The sequence below is a fragment of the Colobus angolensis genome, unplaced genomic scaffold (genome assembly GCF_000951035.1).
Source record: "Colobus angolensis palliatus isolate OR3802 unplaced genomic scaffold, Cang.pa_1.0 Scaffold164, whole genome shotgun sequence".
Taxonomy (NCBI): Eukaryota; Metazoa; Chordata; class Mammalia; order Primates; family Cercopithecidae; genus Colobus; species Colobus angolensis.
Window position 1 is genome coordinate 5,224,239 of NW_012114755.1, and position 22,679 is coordinate 5,246,917.

Consider the following 22,679-nt stretch of genomic DNA (forward strand, 5'->3'; position numbering starts at 1 on the left):
TTGACAAATGAGATCTAATTAAACTAAAGAGCTTCTGCACAGCAAAAGAAACTACCACCAGAGTGAACAGGCAACCTACAGAATGGGAGAACATTTTTGCAATCTACCCATCTGACAAAGGGCTAATATCCAGAATCTGCAGAGAACTTAAACAAACTTACAAGAAAAAAAAAAAATCAAAAAACCCCATTAAACAGTGGGCGAAGGATATGAACACACACTTCTCAAAAGAACACATTTATGCAGCCAACAGCACATGAAAAATGCTCATCATCACTGGCCATCAGAGAATTGCAAATCAAAACTACAATGAGATACCATCTCACACCAGTTAGAAAGGTGATCATTAAAAAGTCAGGAAACAACAGGTGCTGGAGAGGACATGGAGAAATAGGAACAGTTTTACATTGTTGGTGGGACTGTAAACTAGTTCAACCATTGTGGAAGACACTGTGGTGATTCCTCAAGGATCTAGAACTAGAAATACCATTTGACCCAGCCATCCCATTACTGGCTATATACCCAAAGGATTATAAATCATGCTGCTATAAAGACACATGCACATGTATATTTATTGTGGCACTATTCACAGTAGCAAAGACTTGGAAGCAACCCAAATGTCTGTCAATGAAAAACTGGATTAAGAAAATGTGTCACATATACACCATGGAATACTATTCAGCCATAAACAAGGATGAGTTCATGTCCTTTGTAGGGACATGGATGAAGCTGGAAACCATCATTCTGAACAAACTATCACAAGGACAGAAAACCGAACACTGCATGTTCTCTCTCATAGGTGGGAATTGAACAATGAGAACACTGGACACAGGGTGGGGAACACCACATACCAGGGCTTGTCCTGCAGTGGGAGGAGGGCGGAGGGATAGCATTAGGAGATATACCCAACGTAAATGACAGGTTAATGGGTGCAGTACACTAACATGGCAGATGTATACAAATGTAACAAACCTGCATGTTGTGCACACGTACCCTAGAACTTAAAGTATAATAAAAAATAAAAATTAAAAAATATATTTATCTCAGTAAGTTAAAACAGACAAAAATCTTCAAATATCACATATGAAATTCTAGAATATGTAACAGGACTCATACATAATGACTAAAAGTGATTTATTCCCAGAATGCAAGATTAGTGTAACATTTTAAAATAGCATAATTTACTATATTAATAGAAAAAGAAATGAGAAAAAGTATATTGTCATCTCAGTCTACTCTGAAGAAACTTTGACCATGAAATTCAATACCCATTCGTTAAAAAAAAAAAAAAAACCCTCAGGAAGCTTGGACTAAATGGGAAGCTCTTTAATCTGATAAAAAAAAATACGTATTTAAAAAACTTACAGCGAGGCCGGGGGCGCGGTGGCTTACACCTGTAATCGTAGCACTTTGGTAGGTGGAGGCAGGTGGATTGCCTGAACTCAGGAATTCGAGACCAGCCTGGGCAACACGGTGAAACCCCATCTCTACTAAAATAGACACACAAAAAATTAGCCAGGCATGGCAGCATGCGCTTATAGTCCCAGCTACTCAGGAGGCTGAGGCAGGAGAATTACTAGAACTTGGGAGGCGGAGGTTGCAATGAGCCAAGATAGTGCCACTTCACTGCAGCCTGGGCAAGAGTGAGGAGTGAGACTCTGTCTCTAAAAAAACCTACAGTTAATATCACACTTAATGGAGAAATAGTATACACTTTCCTCTTGAATTTGGGAATAAGTCAGTGGTGTCCATTCTTATAACTTAATCATTTCCAATGTACTGGAGTACACAGGGCAACATGCATTACTTTCTTTCTTTGATTTTTGGAGTGATACTCTTTCTCTAAAGGTAGTTTTTAGTTGTTATTCGGGCAGGCTCTGTGGAGTAAGTGAAAAAAATGACTTAGAAATGTGTCCTGTGTTTTCAAACTCAATGAGTTCTAAAAATTTCTAAAATCATTTATAAATGAGTTGAATGTGAATATTCTTCTTCTCCTTAGCATTAGTGAATTTTTGATCTGTCTCTCCTAGTACTGGAAATAAAAGAGTATATATGCATTGGCTTTAAAAATACTTATTCTAGATTTCTAATGCTTTATGAATATATTTCTGGAAAGTTATTTTATTTAAAGATTCCCAATATGCCTTTGTGTTATGTACCTGCTCAGAAAATAGATAAACATTTAAGTATTAATTTGCAAATGTGTATAGAAGTAGCAAATGACCTCGGCAGTGGTGAGACATCAGGCTTGTCCCATCAGTTCCATTGATCCAGCCATTGACCTAAAAATGCACAAACTAAAGAAAAAAAGTCTCTTGGTCAAGAACCATTAAAAATTCCATTCCTCATGTTGGAATTTTTCCTTTATCTAGTTTTTGTGAGACATGTAAGACACTTGGTATTAATAATAATATTGCCTTGCATGGGTGAAAACTAAGACCCTGAAAAATTAAGGAAATTGAGGAATCTCACAAGCAACTGGTACTTAATGAATACCATACAGCCTAGGCCTTTGAAATACAGACTTAGCACCTGAATTCTGTTTTAAGTACTTTGATTGATGACGGTCAGTTAACTTATCTGAGCCAATTGTCTTTCCCTCACCAGAAAGCTTTGTAGAGATGCTGATTATTTTTAGTCTAGTTATACTTTTTTCTAAAGACTCTCTTCCAAATATATGTATTTATATTATGTGATCATGACTGCAGCTGAGATAACTGGATGACAACCAATTCCAAAAATGGATGTCTGAAGAAGGCGCTGGGGTACACCCGACCAGTGGCACACCAAAGGAGGGAGGTGGGAACGTGTTGCACCCTAGTGCAGTAAGAGGATGCGTTGTCTATAGATCATTTACAAATGACAATAAAATTGACTAAAAGTACTTTTTATTATCACAATATACCAGACATCCTAAACAAATTCAAAGACAGTGATAAAATATTTCTTTCCTCCAGAGAAAACTGTTTCCACCAAATCCCCCATTCCTACCTTTGGTACACCACTGCCCAATAGTCACGTACATATTTACCTTTCTTGTAGGTATCTTTTGGATTGTATGTATTAACAATACATAGGCAACATATGAAGCATATTCAAACAGAGATACTTATTATCACTACCCTTACTCTCTGATGCCAAACTATTTCTTTTTCTTTCCCCCCCAAGATGGAGTCTTGCACTGTCACTCAGGCTGGAGTGTAATGGCACTATCTCAGCTCACTGCAATCTCCGCCTCCCAGGTGCAAGCAATTCTCCTGCCTCAGCCTCCCAAGTAGTTGGGATTACATGTGCACACCACCACATCAGGCTAATTTTTGTATTTTTAGTAGAGACGGGGTTTCACTAAGTTGGCCAAGCTGGTCAGGCTGGTCTTGAACTCCTGACCTTGTGATCCACAAGCCTTGGCCTCCCAAAGTGCTGGGGTGGCAGGCGTGAGCCACCACACCCAGCCCAAACTCTATTTCTTTCACCACTATGATAAGAATAAGCCTATCTGCTTCAAGAGCTTTCTGGTTCCAGTTCTGCATTGCCATATTTTAACCAGTTTTCTTTTGTATGTTCCTTGTAACTAAGCAACCCTATATATACACTGTTGTGAAGCTTAAATGAGGCCCTTATAGAAAGTGCTTTGAATAATCCTTTTCTTGTGAGCCCTGAACACCTTGTAGCTATTGATTTAATGATGTTTTTCATGACAATAAATGTTTTTTGCCTTCAGGAAGCTTAGCAACAGGGAAAAGGTATGGGTCAGGGGTTCTGGATTCCATTTAGCTTAGCCATTGAATAGATCTGCTCGAGTCATAATCTGTGAATTTCATGTTTTTTTTTAATCCATAGATGATGATAATAATCTATTCTCTGACTACTTTTCAGGATTTCTGTGAAGATCAAATAAAATCATATATCTGAAGGTTTTATTTTTAAAATAGTTAAGATATTTAGAAAACACAAGAAACTGTGTCTCCTGATCCCTAGGTTTGAGCTCTGTCGGTTATCCCACGCTGCTTTTGAGAGCAGTCTGGGTTCCTGTTTTCCAGTTAAGTCTCTAACTGAAATAATCTCCAAAATACAGGGAGATTTTTAAAGGAGACACAAGAAAAATGTTTGCAAAACATAATCTACAAACAAAAATGAAACTTTGTTATTATTATATCACTTCATGTTTAGTGGTTTCCTTTTGAAAACATTGAAAAGGTAAGCTTGTTGCTACCTCCACCTACCCCCACCCTATGGCCACCCCTATTCTGATGAAAGCTTTGGGCTGGGCTTACCTTTGCAAATCCTCTGAAAGCTTGCTGCTCTCTTGGTACTGTGTCTTAGCACCTTGTGCAGAGGGAGATTTCAGGGTGGTTATCTTTCGAGTTTCCCCAATTCTTTAAAGAAGCTGTATTTCTAATCTGTGGCATAAAGACCTTTTGCTTATCCGGGTAGATTAAATCACAGGCCTTCTTATCAGTGCAGAGCTGAGAGAAGGCTTGCAAATTGAATATAGACTTTACCTGTGAGCAGCATGGAAAATCAACTGAAACTAGTGCATCATTGCGAGTAACAGACATTGTTGATTCAGGTGTTTCGCCAACCACAGCTCACACCTGCATTCAATATGCAATTGTGCCTCCTCTAAATTAAGAATTTAGCAACATATCAGGTTGAAATAACTAACAGTGGAAAATCACATATAGTGAAAGGTCTGTTGTGGTTTAAAAAAGTTGACAAAGAAAATATGTAAACTACTGAGTCATCTCATACATGGCCAAGGACTTTTATTCAATCTGCTGGGGTTTTTTCCTTAAAAAGTTGTTGAGGTCTGAAGAAAAATAATACCCAAGACAAGTATCCACACTGTGTGCAATGTCTCTTTAGCAATTTGTACTCTCATGCTTACCACACCATTCAGGGTAGGTAGCATGATGTTGTAAACAAAACAAAACAAAACTGTGAGATTCTTTGGTCAGTTGAACCAAAGCTCCACACGTCTTTTCTGGGTAAACCTAAGGGTAAACTAACTTAAGCTTTTCTTTTGGAAAACATTGCCTATTTTTGAGTTTCTTTAAAGATAAAAAAAATATGTAAAATAAGCAACTTATATTCTGATAAAGAGTAAGGGCCCTGTATATGTTTGCTTCCTCTCTTTTCTTTATTTCCTCTTAGGAAGCTATATATGGAGATACCAACTTTTGTAAACCAATAGTTGGCTTGTACTTTATAATTCCACAGGGACCTCTGAGAAATTTCTTAAGGACACTGTTGTACCTGATCCTCTGGCCCAGCAAGACAAAATCTATCTAGGTTTAGAACAGTTAGGGCTCTTATAGCTAATCCATGTGTGATGATATTGAATGTCAACCAAAGACAGAGCAGGTTGTGCTAATTATAATACATGCACCTATAAGGGTGCAAATTGGCTTTGATCAGAACTGAAATTCCCAGCAGCCCCCAGACCTCCTGTAAGGAAGTGTGTATTATCAGATTTTCTTCAAAGGTAAAGAAAAGTCAGGTGTTAGGTGCCTGAGTTAATTACAGAAAAATACCAGCTGAGGCTTAATCAAGTATTTTCTGATTAGCAGTCAGTACAACAGCTCTAATCTAATAAACTGATAATCAGGGGTAACGGGAGCTGTTAGATAGGAGGGAATACCCTTCTTTGGTGTTAGGGCCACTCCGTGACCTGTCACTGCTCGGGTTTTCTTTGTCTGGATGACCTGGTTTCCATAGTGCTGGGAGAAAGCCCAGCATAAGTAGAAATGCCTTTCAAAAAGATTTGAGTTGTTGCGGTGGGTCAGTTCGTAACTCTGAAGCCTCTGAGGCTTGGGGAGGCTTAAAAGGACAGTAGCCAAGTAATGTGGGGTGAGATATATAGACTCTTAGCTTCGGTAGTGAAGGACCACAGTGGACCTCTCTCATCTGCTGCACTGATTTGTCTTGCATTGCACTCCTAGGGCAGTTAATACATTTCTGTCATTCAGCATCTTCTGTACTCTACTTTGTGATTGTAGAACTTAGACCCTGCAAACCACATTTCTGCAGGAGAGATATTGAAAAGCTGAAGGAAGAATAGATTTGCTCCTGTCTGTTTCCTACAGGGTTTCTTTCTGCTTTCTGTTCTTGTGGTCATCACCCCATCAAAGCTTCTTCACCTGTGCAGCAGCAGGTGTTTCTCATAGGAGCCACTGAAACCAGTTTGTGGTATTTCCAACACTCACAGAAATCACCTTAGCAATCCTTTTCAAAAACATCCATATCAGATATCTGGACTTCCATCCTCAGAGGTCACGGTTTCAGGCCCATAGAGCCCCTCTGGAAATCACTCTTCTACCAGCACCAGTCATGCAATAGAGCCTCCTCAGAGTTCTGAGTTTCAGCTCCAAATGGTCCCTCTTCCAGGCTTTAAAAAGTGCAAACTTTGGCCTTCGTTCCCCAGTCCAATCAGGATCACTTCTTCCTGTAATTATTGCCTTAAAATTCACTTTTTACATTAGTCGTCTAGTTAACATTATAACTGATTAACAATTCTTTGTAGTAAATCATTTTCATTAAAAGTGCTGGTGTGATTTCTATCTTCCCTCACAGCTATAGAAATTGGTACCAAAAAATAGATAATGCAAGACCAGACTTACAGATTTGTTTGGGGATATTTTTGAATTTGAATGTAGAGCTGAGCTCTTTGCCAACGGAAAATGGGTGCTAGTAATGCATGACATGCAGTGGCATCACAATTAACAAAACTGTCACCTGAGCTAAATGGTGATGATATACTTAATATTTCTGTCTTCTGATGGGACTTTAAATAATGGAGTTCATGTTTTGAGTCTCTTGGAGAGAAAACCGTAACTGCCTGTGGCTTTCCTTGGCTAGTAGGATAAAATAAAAACTTATTCCAATGTCCTTTACTTCTCCATAACATCTGGTCCCATTCCAAAGTCATCTACCAATGGGTAGATGTTTGTTTGCAAAACTCCAATATTCCTCCCAAACCTCCTGGAAGAAAACTCTGACCCATCTAATGGCCTTTGTCATCCAGTTGGAATGCTCTTTACCCAGATTTTGTATGGCTGGCTTCTGTCCATTATTCAGGATGTAGGTCAAATGCTGCCTTCGTAAAAAGTCATTCTGTGACCAAAAAACTACTGTGTCTATCTGGAAAAGTTGGTCATTACCTTGACACTTGAATATCACTCAAATTAACTGAGGAAATAAATAGAAAAACATTAATTCTATTTCCCGTGAGTTATATTCAAGGGAAGACACATTTGTATATCATTGTTTAAGTAGTCAAAACTCTACTACTTAGTTCCACATGTGTCCTTTAACTTTATTTTTTTGCAAATAGAAAACACCTCTTAAGGGAAAAAGGAAATTAATGGTCATTATAAGATGAGCCATGATTACAAGATCATTACCAACTTAACAAATATCTACTGATTTTTGCCCTGGCCATTTTTCCAAAATGGAATTGTGCTCATCAGGAATGTTAATTGCATATAAAATGTGTAGAAGTAGCATTGGTTATAACTAGAAAAGAATTGTAGAACTTCAAAAGTAAATTGAAAAGTATGCGTAATTAATAAACACATAAAATGTATGGAAAATGAGACATTTGGATAGGCAAAGTTGAAATGGGCATTAAAATAGTAAATGGTTAACAAAAACCACAGGGAACTAACTACTCCTCTTTGTTACAGGACAAATATGAAAAAATAGATAAACTTGTGGATGCCATTTTAATATTAATATAAGAAATTTGCCCATTCCTGGATAAGATAGAGGATGAAATTTTAAGTTAGAGTGTCTCCTTGCTTCAGAATTCTGGCAGCTTCTGACACCCTCTGGAAGCTCTCAGCATTCTCCAGAAGTACTTGGCAGCCTTTATAATGTTCATCACACACCAAATATCACATTGGTTGAGAGCACTTGGAATCTTGCAATAGGCACAGCTGGGGAAAGCTGGGAGCAACAAAAGCAGGGAGAAACAAGGAAAGGTTGGCAATTAGAAAAGGAAAACACAACTTTCTTGGCAGGTACTAGTCAGATGATGCATGGTAAGAGATTCCCTCCTCATTCACTAAACTCAACTGCTCAGCCAGGCAACCTTCAATTCTGCCAAAAGAAAGAGAATGGAATTCAGGGTGAGACATTTGTTCCTCAATTCTGGAAGATGTTTAGGACACAAGACTGTGGTTTGCTTTTCCCATAACTCCTTATATTCAACTAGGCATATCTCAGAGACATGTTATATAAACACAGATGTTAAAACTTCCTGGAATACAATGTCATTTTGTTTACATTGAGAGTGTAGATTTTTTCAGTGATCCGTGTTAACATACTGACAGAACATAGAAAATGCTGGCCTAACTGCTCCACCAACCACTCCCCACCACCATGTACATACACACTTGCTATGCTTTATAATTAAATTACCTAAAGCAACTCAGTACTCGCCATCCATATTGGCTACTTTGCTTGGAAAGCTGATGATAAGCCAGTTATTTCATCACATTCATATGAAACAGATTTAAACCAAAGTCTTCATTCCAGATAGTCTGATTAAATTGGATTAGGATCAGATTTTAAAAATCACTTCTGAGAGAAAACTCCCCTGAGCAAAAGGAAACAGCAGATACATTAAGCGTTCATAAAATATAAAAGATTTATATCTCTACTAGGATTATTTCTCGCTTACAATATTCCATCCCATTAAAGATGGAAAATAGATTTTCTGAAGTAGAAGCATCCATAGAATGGCACAAAGGAAAGGTAAGGATACGAAAGATTTTGAAGTAGACTATCTTTGAGTCACATGTTTTCTCTTTGTTCTGCAATGCTGGTGTGGTTGAGCTTTCAAAGCAACTAGAGACTTGAAAATTTAGAGACACCTAAGTCATCCAAGTTTCTTTCTGAGGTCAAAGGATAGCTCTTAATCATATGAAAAGAAGAATATCAAATCAGATAGTTTAACTCATAATGGCCAAAATAGAACCTTTCATTTAGATTAATATGCCTTTAGCTCATTTATCAATTTGTTTGAATTATAATCAAGCAATAGCCCACCTTGTTCTCAAAGGACTTAAGTAAAATAATGCAAGCAGTTTAGTGGATGCAGGAACTTTCAAATAGAAAAATGAAATGAAAGATAAAAAATTACAGTGGGATCAAAAATGAATTTAATACAGTAATAGTTTACTCTTCACTTGCATTAGATGGATAGCAAAGTTGACTCTAAGCTTTCTAGCAAGTAGTGGTCATAAAGAAACATTATTATTCACACGGCTCACAGTGGCCAAAATAGAATATGAACTAGTTAGGCCAGTAAAGCAACTTTTACCTGACATCAAAAGAGGACATAATTTCTCCCATGGGGTTTTAATTTTTTTATTATTAATTTTTTTTAGGTTTGGAGGTACATGTGAAGGTTTGTTACGTAAACATTGTCATGGGGGTTTATTGTACATATTATTACAACATCCAGGTATTAATGTCTGTACTCAACAGTTATCTTTTCAGAAAACAAAAGGAATGTCTATTCTAATCACAGGATAAGTTTCAAAGGATTGTTTCACATAATGCTTCTCAGTGTAGGCTATCAGCTCTCATGCTAGTTATAAACACATTAAAACACATAGCTTTAATCCAAGAGAAATTGGGGTTGAATGATCTGGTGCAGCAAAAGAATGAGACTGTGAGGATCCCTCTCAGACCAGAGGTAGATAATACCTGATTTAGACCAGTGGTTACTGCTCTGAATGAACATTAGAAAGATTTGAGGTGTTTTTAAAACTACTGATGAGCACACAGGATCCCAGACAAGTTAAATCATAACCTCTATGGTGAATTCCACAAAAAAAGGTGTTTTTAAAAGCTTTTCAGATGAGTTTAATGTGTTTCTATCAGTGACTGAAGAGAATGGATGAACTGCATAGTATTTCATCAACACATCATAAATTGTGCTTTTGTCACATTTTGGAAACTGAGCCATAGTAGGTCTGAAATGTACTTACGAAAAACATTGGAAGATAAATAAGTGGGAGGTTGTATTGCAAGATAAATGAAAAGCCATGTGCTATGGCAATTAATAGTGCTGAGGGTATGATTAATGTTCTCATCTAAAACTGATGATCGTGGCAAGGATATGCCTGCCCATACAGACGTAGATCTTCTGTACAGAAGAAGTATCTACAGACAAAACTAAATTTTCTCTTTGGGAATGAAGAGTAGTGAAACCTAATGGATGAAAAGCTGCTGATTTCCCTCATGTTGGAAAAGCACTTTTATGTCCAAATCCAACACTCTCTGAAACGTCTATTCATTCATCTAATTTCAAACCTCCAAAACTTGCTCTACAGGATAAATACCACTAAGGACACTAAAGAAAGAGAAAACATATCCCCTTTGATTCCATGTCCTCTTCCAGCTACTCTCCTGTATTCCACTCCCCTGTTCTGTAGAACTTCATAAGAATTATATCCATATTATTTATCTCTACTGCCTCACTTCTCATTCTCTATTCATCATAATCTAGTTAGGTTTTAGTACTCAATATCACACCAAAGAGGTCTGGGAAAGTCACCATGGTAGCCAGTAGCCTGCACAATGGTCCTTCATGACCCCTACATCCTGCTATTGTGTATCCCCATGTTCTCTTCTGTACTGTACTAAGGTTGTTCTGTGTGACGAATAGCACATGGTGGAAGTGATGGCACGCGGCTTCTGAGATTGGATTATAAAGACTGCAGTTTTCATATTGGGCATGTGCGTTCTCTCTTTCTCTCTTGGATTTTCTCATTCTGAGATACCACACTGAGAGAACACTCAGACAGCCTATGGAAAGCTACTCATACGGTGAGGAACTGAAGATTCCAGTCCACAGGCAGCAAGGAACAAAGGCTTGCAATAACCATGCAAGTGAGCATGATATCAGACCCTCCTTGGAGAAACTTCACATGGCTGTAGCTCCAGCCAATATCTAAATTGCAGCGTTATGACAGACCCTGAGTCAGTCTCCCAGCTGAACTTCTCCCAGGTGTCTGACCCTCAGAAACTGTGCAAAATAATAAATGCTTCTTGTTTTAGACAAGTCGATTTTAAGGTACTTTGTAGTCAGCAATAAATAACTAATGTGATCAGCAACATCTTCTATCTTGCTAAATGCAACGATCATTTGTCTTCAGCAGTGTTTGAGACAGTAGATCACACCTTACTTGAAATGCTTCCATGGTCTTAGATTTCAGGACACCACAACAAAGCTCTTAGTTTTCCTTCATTCTCATTGATCTGTTCTTATTTTTCATTGCTGCCACTCCTCCTTTCCTCACTCTATAACAGTCAGAGTGCCTAAGCTGTGAATTTTCAAACCCTTTCTTAATCTACCCTCTGTTCATAGTTGATGTCCAGAACTGTGGTTTAATATAATCTTAAGACCATTGACTTTTGAATACATAGCTCCAGTCTTAGCCTCACCGGACTATATCTAACCACTACCACAAAGTCTCCTATGGGCATCTAAGGCTCAAAGTCAATATGCTTAAAGTAAAGCTGTTTCTCCCCTCATACCTATATCTCAATTAGAATTTTCCATCTCAGTAAACAGCACCAACATTGGCCCAGCTGGGAGGGCTAATTGACTCTTTGAGCATAACAGCATTTGCATAATTGAAGAAGTTGTTAGACATGGAGAATATTAGGTCTCACACCAGACTTACTTAACCAGAATCTGCATTTTAACAAAATTCCTAGTCGATTCATATACAAAATTATGCATGGGAAGCACTGATCTACAGGACAAAATTCCATGGACATAAGCATTTGTGGTTTGTAGATCAGTATCCCCTTTAGCTGCTCTTTAAAATAGGGTATGTTTGTTTAATAAGTTTTCAAAACACTGTGTAAAGCATAATTTAGGTTTTCAAATTTTCCTACAATAAAAAATGCATTGAAATCCGTTTAATCCAGTTTTATTTCCCCTCAAACCAGCTAATTCATAGAATCATGAAGTTGAGTTTATCTTTCTTAGTACCTCCCCACCCTACCTGGCATTTCTCTCCTAGCCAGCATATATTAACATCTATTGGGAATACCATTCCATTTCACTGAGGAACACAAGTGTCTGATAATTTCTCAATCCTTATTGTTTGGTATCAGCCTTATAATTCATTTGTTCAGTCACCCATTTATTTAACAAACGTTTACTACTCTGCGTAGAACCTACCCTGTGCAAGACAGCCTTCTGTTTATGAAAGATAAAGCAAGGTGAGTCAAAGCTCTTCCTACTTTGGAACTTTTTTCTCATGGCTGCAGTGTCCAGTATGATCATGACTTGGTGGAGCCACCTTCAGCCATGTCAAACTGGGGTTTAATTACATATCCCACCATTGATAATTCTGCAAATCTCAGAAAACAGTGGATAGCAATAACCTGGGTGGCATTGGTAACTAATGCTCTCATCTTACTTCTCTGTGGGGAAGTCTGGCTCTGAGATGACAACATCCCATCTTCCTTCTCACAAAGACTGTCTAAGCACCTTGTGACTTGACTGTATCTTCTTTCCCTTCTGAATTCTGTGGCTGATCCTGATACTTCACATTAAATCGGAATGAAACATTAATGGATCAGGAGTCTCACAATGTTTAGTTTTTCCCCCTAAACCACATGCCTGCCTTGGGATGGTTGTTTATGTTGAATAATACATTTTGAAGCTCTCTTGGTTGCAAAATGTTTTCCCACTTATTTTCACTTGGTTATGTATGATTATTTGAGATTTAATGTCAGCATCTTCTCTGTTAGGAAGACTATTTTGAATCCCTACCATGGACTTCTACTATGTTTGTGTAGCTTTTTGTGTATCCTAATTATATTCACTTATCACATTAAATTAAAATCACCTATATGTCTTTGATTAGACCTTAAATCTCTCAAAGGTAGAAGTCCTCATTTATTCACCATAGCAATGCCCTCTAGTTTCACTGCCTAACTCATAGTAGGCATTCATTAAGTATTTAATAACCTAAGCCAAGTAGCATATTTGTAAGCTGAAATAATATTTTTTAGTTGTTGCTATAGATGAATTTGAACTGCAGGATTCAAATAGCATAATTCCTGGATCTCACAGTAGTTACTGAAGGTCAGTGGGGGTCATGACCTATAGTTACCAAACAAATAAGGTAAAGGAACTGGTTTAAGGCACTGAAGAGTGATACAGAGGGTGGTAAAATAGGTCCAATGTTGTCATACCTTATACCTTAAAAAGAAAAGTTTCACAATGTGTACATACACTAAAATATCATGTTGTACACCATATATATATATACACAATTTTTTTCTGTCAATTTTATCTCAATAAAGCTGGGGGGAAGTCCATAAATATGTTTTACAATATAAAGTTAAGCCATTTTTTAATGCTTTGTAAAATACTGTGTAGAACAAACAAACTGATGAGAACTTTCAGTGGATTTTTTTTTTTTGCAGGTACCCTTTTTTAAACTGCAATTTTTCTTTATATCAATATAAATATTCATGGTAGAAAAATTAAAAATCTGCAAAACTCAAATAAAGATATAAAAGCACCCATAATACTATCACCTAGACCTATATACACCTGCATATTATAGTATATATGTACACAGACATATTATACAATATACAATGTAAAATAAATTTCAGTTTTAGTTCTGTTTTCCTTTCAAAATTCAGACACGAGTCTGGGCACAGTGGCTCACACCTGTAATTCCAGCAGTTCTGGAGGCCAAGGGAGGTGCATCACTTGAGGTCAGGAGTTTGAGACCAGTCTGACCAACATGGTGCAACTTTATCTCCACTAAAAATACAAAAAAATTATGCCACCACTGGGCCTGGTGGTGGGCACCTGTAATCCCATCTACTTGGGAGGCTGAGGTAGGAGAATCACCTGAACCTGGAAGGTGGAGGTTGCAGTGAGCTGAAATCACACCACTGTACTCCAGCCTGGGAGACAGAGTGAGACTCCGTTCACCACACCCCACCCTCCGCCAAAAAAAAAAAAAATTCAGACATGAAAAGCAACTTTCCTATGTCTTTAAATATTTATATATTTATTCAATGAATATTTAGTGATTATCTTGAATGTACCAGGAGCATAATAAAACATCCCATTATTTAATTAATCCTTTATTGTTGGACATATAAATTATTCCAGTGCTTTGGCATCATCAGTGCAGATGTGATGAATATTTCTTTGCACAAAATGTTATGAAAGGCTTAATTTTCACATACTGCATCAGTCTTTGTTTAGAGATATACCGTTTTTAAAAAGGGAAAAATAAACCTGAGTGGAATCTTAAGTTATATAACTTTGCCATCTACCTAAAAAAAAAATCTGACAATTATTTTAGAAAAATTCCATAGGATCATTTCATATAAAATCCACATGGAAGCACAATCCTCTATGTTTTTTAACTAAGAAGAATAATGACCAATGAAAAAGTTTCCTTCTAATTAGGAGTCCAGGAACATTCTGATATAAATGCAGTCCAGAGCCTGAAGTTTAGAAATCTCCCACCTGATTTTCCACTGCATATGGTCTTTTAACCATAAGACACTTAAAAACCTCACATCCCTGCTGCAATTTAGAGGATTGTTCCAATGACAGGGAGGAGAAGAAACTTTATTACTAGCTACTATTTGGCAGGCACAGTGGCTGGTACCTACCAGGTATTCAATAAATATTTTCTAAAGAACTGTTGTTTTACAAGCTCTGTAATCTTGGAAGACTAATTAACCTCTTGCTATCTCAGTTTCCTTGTGTTTAATAATTACTACCTGTAAATTCCTACAAAAGCCCTGTGGAGTTTTGACATATATTACACTACATATGAGAACACAGAATCTGATATTTGCTAAAGATTTTCTCAGTCTCACCAACTAAACACTGTAGTGGCTGAACTTGCACTTGGATCACATAATCAAGTCTAAAACTAGCTCACGTCTCTTAATATTGCTTGATGGGTCCAGTTCATTCTTGTGCTAGTGGAGCTATCCAACATTCAGCAAGACAAGAGGACACAGAATACTGCACAATTTGCATCAAGTGTCACCAGTGACTGAGGATGCCGGTGGACATAGGGCCAGTTACAATAATCACTGATTTACTAATACCTTCAGAGTCACTAGTCCAAATTCACCCTCACCTAATGCTTGAATTCATCAAAAGTAGCTCATCAGGTAGCTGTACAATCTGTGCTTCAAAACATGTTGGAGCAGATCCCAAGGTAGCCCCTTCGATCTTTAGCCTTGTCTAATCTCAGAATTGCCTGTTGGAATTAATTAAACCAAGATCATGCCACATAAAGGTAAAAAAGAATATTAAATCCACTCCCATTTTAAGGAATTAATATAGCTGAGGTTTTTTACTAGATTTTTAAACTGCATTATTTTATTTAATTATTTTAACAAACCAATGGGATAAATTCTCATAAAAGTGTGACAACAATGAATGTTTTAAGGTCATAGAAGTATGACATGGTTAAATTGATAGTGTACATGAGACGTGTATTATTCTGAAGCTGAACTTTTGAAATATAAGGCAAGAATTTTATAAACTTCAAGAGTCCACTCATTTGTGCCAGGGTCACTGCAGTGCATTGCACAATTCCAGAGAGCACTATTCATTTGCATGCATTGTACAGGGAACCTGATTGGTTATGAAATTAATTCAGTGCATTTCAACTTGCATTAAAAAATTCTAAGTAGAAAATATCAAATATCAAATGCATTACACGTAGTAGTATAAGTTGTTTTCTATAAAATTTGGTGTATGTAGAGGGGGTAGGGTGGGTAACAACATCACATAAATGCTGAGAACACAAACTTTGGAGCCAGATTAAATGGGTTCTAATGCTGCATCTGCCATTTGCCATCTGCTTGTGCTTTTGTAACTTACTTTACTTCTCTGTGGCTCGAACATGTTCATTATCTGTAAATTAGAGTTAATAATAGTGACCAACCACATGAAGTTATTGAGAAAATTTAAGGAGTTAATGCATACAAGCACTTAGTATGGTGCCTGGCACTTAAGTACTCATATGTTTTTCTATGTGTAAGTTACCATTATCATTATTATTTTTCATATTTTCTGCTACTACTACTATTACTACTAGCATTATAATTATATGTGTCTATTGGATTTAAGATAACTTTCTTACTATAAATCATAGACAAAAATTTGAAGGCCACTGTCCTTGACTGTTCTGCCTCCCTTCTAAGTAGGTCTTACTGAATTTGCAAATAGCTGATGACTCTTTGATAACACATTATTAACTTTAACTCTATTCTTGTAGACACAGAGAGATTAAGTAATCACACTCTAGCAGCCCAGCTACTATGGAAGAGGAGGTGTAAGCAGTACTCAGGTAATCAAGTCTATTCCTAATAGTCCAATGGGAACTCCTGGGATTTTGCAAAAGTGTGTGGAGAATGTAACCAACAGTGGCACTGGAAATGAAATGGGATGACTGAGACTTTGAGTATGTCTTATCTACCCTCATCAGAAGATAATCCACAATTTTCATAATAGTGTTATGTGTTTTGGAATTAGTGACATAAAATGAATCTAGCAAAGTTGTCCTTTTCTCTCAGAAATCAGAGGATCTCCCCAGACTAGTATCAGACTTTGAGAACTCAACCTAATGTAAATCAGTAGATAAAAACTGACTTTGAAATATGCAGTTTTGAGCTGCATTCCCAGCTCAAATATTTACAAGTTGTGTGACTGTGGGAAGGGCATGTGGGTCACGCATTTTCTTGGATCCTAATTTTTTGTCTCTATAAGAATGTGTCACACAATTTCCTATATTTTCATTCTTTAAAAGAAGTTGTGAGGATCAAATAAGATAACATATTCTAAAATATTTAGTATCTTTGATTTTGTGGCTTTGTGGTAGGATGGATTGAAAAGTCACACTAAAATCTTGAATTCTGTTTAATGTTTCCTCATATAGATCCTAACTATCTCTTCATATTCAGTTCTTTTTGCTTTCATTGATTTCTTTCCTGTATTTCATGTTTCAGGTATATACATCAAGATAAAAGGACATTTTATAATAAAACAAAATCAACAAAGATACAAAACATGTATTTTAGTTCTATAAAATGTCGTGTTTTCTTTTGTATTCCACTTTACACACCCACTTTTCTCCCTGCCCAGAAAAGTAACCACCTTCTCACTATGCCACCCTACCTCCCTCTTCTCTCAACTTTAAGCAGATATTATTTTATCCTGGAAGCATTTTTATCCTCCAAGTTCATTTTGTATCCCACTGCAGAGTCCCTGTTTTTTCTTGCCAGATGGTATATTTGCTTAGGTTATAATTGACTCTTTCCTTGTCTTGTATCACTCTGGTAATGTCTAATTTGTCACTGATAAATTTGCAGTATTTTTCAGTGTCTGGACAATTACAGTTACTCAACAAATTTATGTTTATTTTTAAAAATTTATTTACATTTATCCCTTCAAATAAAATATATTCTCATCTTGACTAGTAGGGGCTATAAACCAGGAAAAACTTCTTTTGCAATCAGGTGTACTGTGGTGGTAAATTAGAAGAAGCCAAACTGAGAGTAACAATCATGCCTTTACTCACATCCACAGTGTAGGCGAGACACAAAAGAAAAAAAACATTTGCTCCTCAAAACACTTTTGCCCCACAGAACAGCACTGGGAAGGGGTCAGATGACATGAAGCACAGGCTGGTGTGGGACAGGGATGGTCTCACTGTTGAGGAGCACCGAAAAAGCGCTTGTCTTTCTGTGAACCTGGAATCAGGGTAGAGGGAAGATAGGGATGGGGTAGGAGTGAAAAAGTACTGAGTCAGAGTGAGAAAAGTGTCTCAGTGAAGGCCTCTGACAAGGAGCCCTGCAAAAGGAAGTGCCCAGGCTAGAGTGAATGTGCAAATGAACACAGCTGGCTTGGAGAGATGAGTCCTTAACCACAACTCCCTCCAGAAAGCTGCCATCATTGGCTGTGAACCAAGTCTAGGGTGAGGAGGCAGCTTCCTCCCATGAGGCCTGCCAGGGCAGAGCTTTGTATTGTTTATGGTCAGGACTGAAGGACCTTCATCTCTATACCTTGATAGTTTAGAGATGGTCCAAGTGAGATACGTGGGCTACCCCTTCATAGACTCACATGAGTTGAACATTAGGGTATTGACCTGTTGGCTCAAGGGATCTATCCATGGGCAGTATTTTTCACCTTGGCCAGGGTTTGGCAAATAGGATAGCTTTCCCATGCTGTTTTGACATTCTGATGGCAGTGATAGTCTGTGGATATAGGTCCAGTCTAGGACAGTGTCTGTATTTCCATGGCCCATCTTCTTGTGTATCTAGGAAGCATCTGTTTTCATATCTGCTTGTTCAGCCATGGAAAACAATTCAGTCTCTAAGCTTTACTGACACACACAATCTGCTCAGTGGTTATATTCCCCTTAGTTAGCATAGGAACCTTTATGTTGAGCATCCACATATGTAACAATAAGCCTTTTAGGAGTAGAGCCCATTTTCATCCAAATGTCCTATCCCCGCAGAGAAGTTTATTATTATTTTTTTCCAATCCATTAGCCACAGACTATGAGTCAGGTAGGTTCATGGTTTTCCACACGCCCCAGTAAGATGGTCCTAACTGCAGTCATTTCTATCAGGTCTTAGGGGTGAAGGTAAATAAGAATGCACATAGACAATACATCTGAACCAACAATCCAGTCAGCAAAGGGGACCACAATGGAGGTTTATAGGGGTCCAAAGAAACTCATGCATCACTGAGCCTGGGCAAGGGTCCTGGTGGTGGTGATCTCAGATCTAACACCCAAGAACTCTTTTTCCTCTCATCCTAGTGTCAGAGGATGTGGCAATTACAGTAAACCTGAGCACCAGCATCCCAAAGGCTAAAGAAGTGCGTTCTCCTCCACCTCCCCATTGAACTCTGACCCTGGCATAGAGCATGTGGTTTCCCATCTGGGGACAGAGGGACCTCATCCTAACCCCTAGTCTTATTTATCTGTGGAGGCTGAGAGGTCCAATTCAAGGTTGGCAGACTCTTTGACTTATCTCCAGGCTCATTTGGTGGAACAAAAGGACTAGAATTTGTGTCAATCACAGAGGCCATCACCATGCAGACTCTGACATGGCTGCTCATTGGAACTCCTACACCTATGGCCCAGTATCTGACCATTAATTTTCTGGAATGGGAGGAATGAAGAACTAGGAGGACCAGCAGGCTTGAGGCAGATAGCTGTTTGTCATGGGAGACTCCCAGGGTAGTTCAGGGTTGGCTGGTTGAGGTGCAGCCCCAGCTTCCACAAGGTGTGGTGGCACCCAGGAGCCTATGGCTGGACAGTGGAAATTTCCTGCCTGAAACTAGCACTGCTGACACTATGGTGGAATTGGAGTTTGGGTGGTGAGAGCCCAGTTGTCTCTCTTACATTTCTCTCTCTCTCTCTCTCTCTCTCTCTCTCTCTTTTTCTCTTCCTCCCCACTCTCTCTGCTGGTCAATCTTTGAGGAGAAAGGCACTGGGAGCCTCAAGGGGAGCATCCTCTCCATGGTACCATGGAACTTGAGTGAGCACAGCAAGGATCCTTCCAGTTGCTGGACAACACAGAGATTGTGCTACCCTGGCCACTGCCGCTGCTGCTGCTCAAATTCTGCTGTCTTGATGGTGGCTGCTATCAAGGCACTCTGAGGAGGGGATATGTACAAATATAACACACAAGGTATCACTTTCTTTCACTAAATTTCATAAGATATCTCCGTAGATAAACTAACCACATTTCCAAGGTCTCTGGAGCACTGAGCAAAGCAATTCTGAAGCTCTCTTTTATTTATTTAACTATTTTTCACTGAAGGCATGAGTTTTGACAACCTTCTGAGCTGCAGGCCATTGTTATCAGCACCAGGCACTGGCTTAGAGTTAACAATGGTTACTGTGCACAACTCAGCGTAACAGTTTCTGCTCTCTGTCGAAGAACCATGAGCAGTGATGATGGATCTGCTTCCCTAATTTTCTTAGAGCCCCTTTGTTGGATTCTAATTTGACTCACTGAAGGACCACTGGTTCCCTCTGAACTGAAAAGTGTCTGTAAACAATTTGCTAGCCCTCCCCAAGACTCACTGGCATGGTTGGCATTGTAGCCATGGAATCCACTAGCACTCCCAAGACCCATTGGTGAAATGTTTTGTGGAATACTGTGGCATTTTTCTCTTTCAAAATGACATGAAACTGGGCATAGTGGCACACTCCTGTAGTCCCAGCTACTCAGGAGGCTGAGGTAGGAGGATTGCTTGAGCCCAGGAGTTTGAGGCTGCAGTGACCGATGATCGCACCTGAGAATAACCACTGCACTCCAGCCTGGGTGACACAGCAAGATCCTGTCTCCTAAGAAACAAAGACATGGTGTTAAATTACCATCTTGCTTACTGTGCTAATTTGTCATGGTATAAAGGCAGTCAATTAGGACAAGAATCCAACAGAACATAACAATTAGGGCTTTATTTACTTACTGTAAATAAAGGCAAAAGACAAAGAAAAACTTACTGACTCTTCAGCATTCAATTTTTACCCATGAAAAGGAACTGAGTAAGGGTCAGAGGACATGCAGTGTGTGGGCAGCTGGAGGGGACTCATCTCACTGGCAAAGGCATGAAACAAAAGGCTTCTGTTTTTCTAGAGACTCAGGAGGCCGGGGAAGGACAGCATAAAGGTCTAGGAGCAGGACTGAGTCAGAGTGAAGAAAATGTCTAGGTCAAAGCCCCTGATAATGGTGATCTTGGTGGAGATGCCTTGGAAGCACCATAGCCAAGACCCCTTATGAGGAGACCTCAAAATGAAGGCACCTGGCTTAGAAATGTAGCTATTTATACCAGCAGAGCTGGCCTGTGGGCCTGAGAAACTCCCTCCAGAAAGCTGCAATGCACTGGCCATGTGGTATGGAGTTTGGTGTGGGGAGGGCAGCTTCCCCTCATGAGGCCTGCCAGGCAAAGTCTTTGTGATCACCTGTGGTCAGCCCTGAATGATGACACATAAGATTCTGGCCTGAAGCTGGGCTCCTCACAGATAATATGAATAGGTCTAGAAGAATGCTGAGGCAAGGATGAAGATGCGAGGGAGAATTAATCTTTGCATGTAGATCCAAGGCGAAAGACAAGTGAGGTTTAATCCCTACCTGGTAACTCATTTCCTCTGCTCAACACCAACATCAGTGTATAATTCCTTTAAACCTAATTTTTCTCTTTTATTCTTGTGAAAGGAAAACTCCTGTTTTCTCTCTATGACTATTCTCAATACTTCACTTCTGACACTGGGTTTTTCCCACCAAGTGAGATACTCCACTTCTTGAAGACAGAGAGTGTCCTGCAATTTAAATCAATTCTGACTGACACTAGCTACCTGGCAAGAACGTTAGATCACACAGGTGAAGGGCTCAATCCCACAAAGCTTCTACTTCAGATGCCAGTTCCAAGTGCAGGTTGCCGTCTGCACTTCTGATTGACGGGCTATAAATCAGAGGTTCCCATGACCTTGTCAGTTTTAATCACTGGCTAGAATGACTCACAGAAATGAAGGAAACACTTTTCTCATATTTATTTACCTGATTTTTATAAAAGAATATAGCTCAGGAACAGCAAGGCAGGACAGGCAAAGCATATGGGACAAGGTGCAGAGTTTTTATGCCCTTTTCCGGCTCGTCACTCTCCCAGCGTCTCCCTATGTTTACCATCAACTCAGAAGCTCTCCAAACCCTGCCATTTGGAGTTTCTAAAGAGGCTTTATAATGTAGACATGATTGATAAATCAGTAGCCAGTAATAACTAAGTCAATGTCCCATCCCTCTCACTTCCTTGGAAGGAGATTGGGGGATAAAAGTTCCAACTCTCTAATCACACTGTTGGTTTTCCTGGCAATCAGCCCCCCTTTTGCGGTTGTCTGGGGGCTTTCCAACAGTTAACACATTAACATTAATTCTAATGTGATTGAAAATGGCTTGTTATAAATAACAAAAGATGCTCCTTTCACTTTTGTTGTGTTATCACGTTGGAAATTTCAAGGATTTTAGAAGCTCTGTGCCAGGAATGAGGACAAAGATTTTATATATATATATATATAATATATATAAAATAAATCTATATCTGATATATATATTCCTGCGATATATATGATATACATCAGGTATATATTTATCATATATATAGTCCTGTTATTTGTTATATATATCATATATTTATCATATATCATACATATTTATCATATATATTCCTGTAATATATATATGTATCATATATATCTGTTATATATATCATATATATATTTTCCTGTTATATATCTTATATATATCAGATATACATTTATCATGTATGAGTATGTGTATGTGTGTGTGTGTATATATATATGATAAATCACTATTCAAAGCATGCTTCACTGTAATTTGGACGAGGAAGTTTGGATAGCCAAGAAGGGCTAATTTCCAAGATGAGGACCGAGGGAGCCTCAAGTAGGCCCAGACCAAATGAAAGATCCAACCACATGTGAGATGAATGTGTATCAGGAAGCCCGGGCGAGGCTACTGCAGTTGTCTTTTACAGCCCTTTTAGGCCATTCCCAACACTGGCTCCTGAGGAGTGTGGCTCCTGACTCCTCACCCACTTCTATCAGAAACACAAAAGT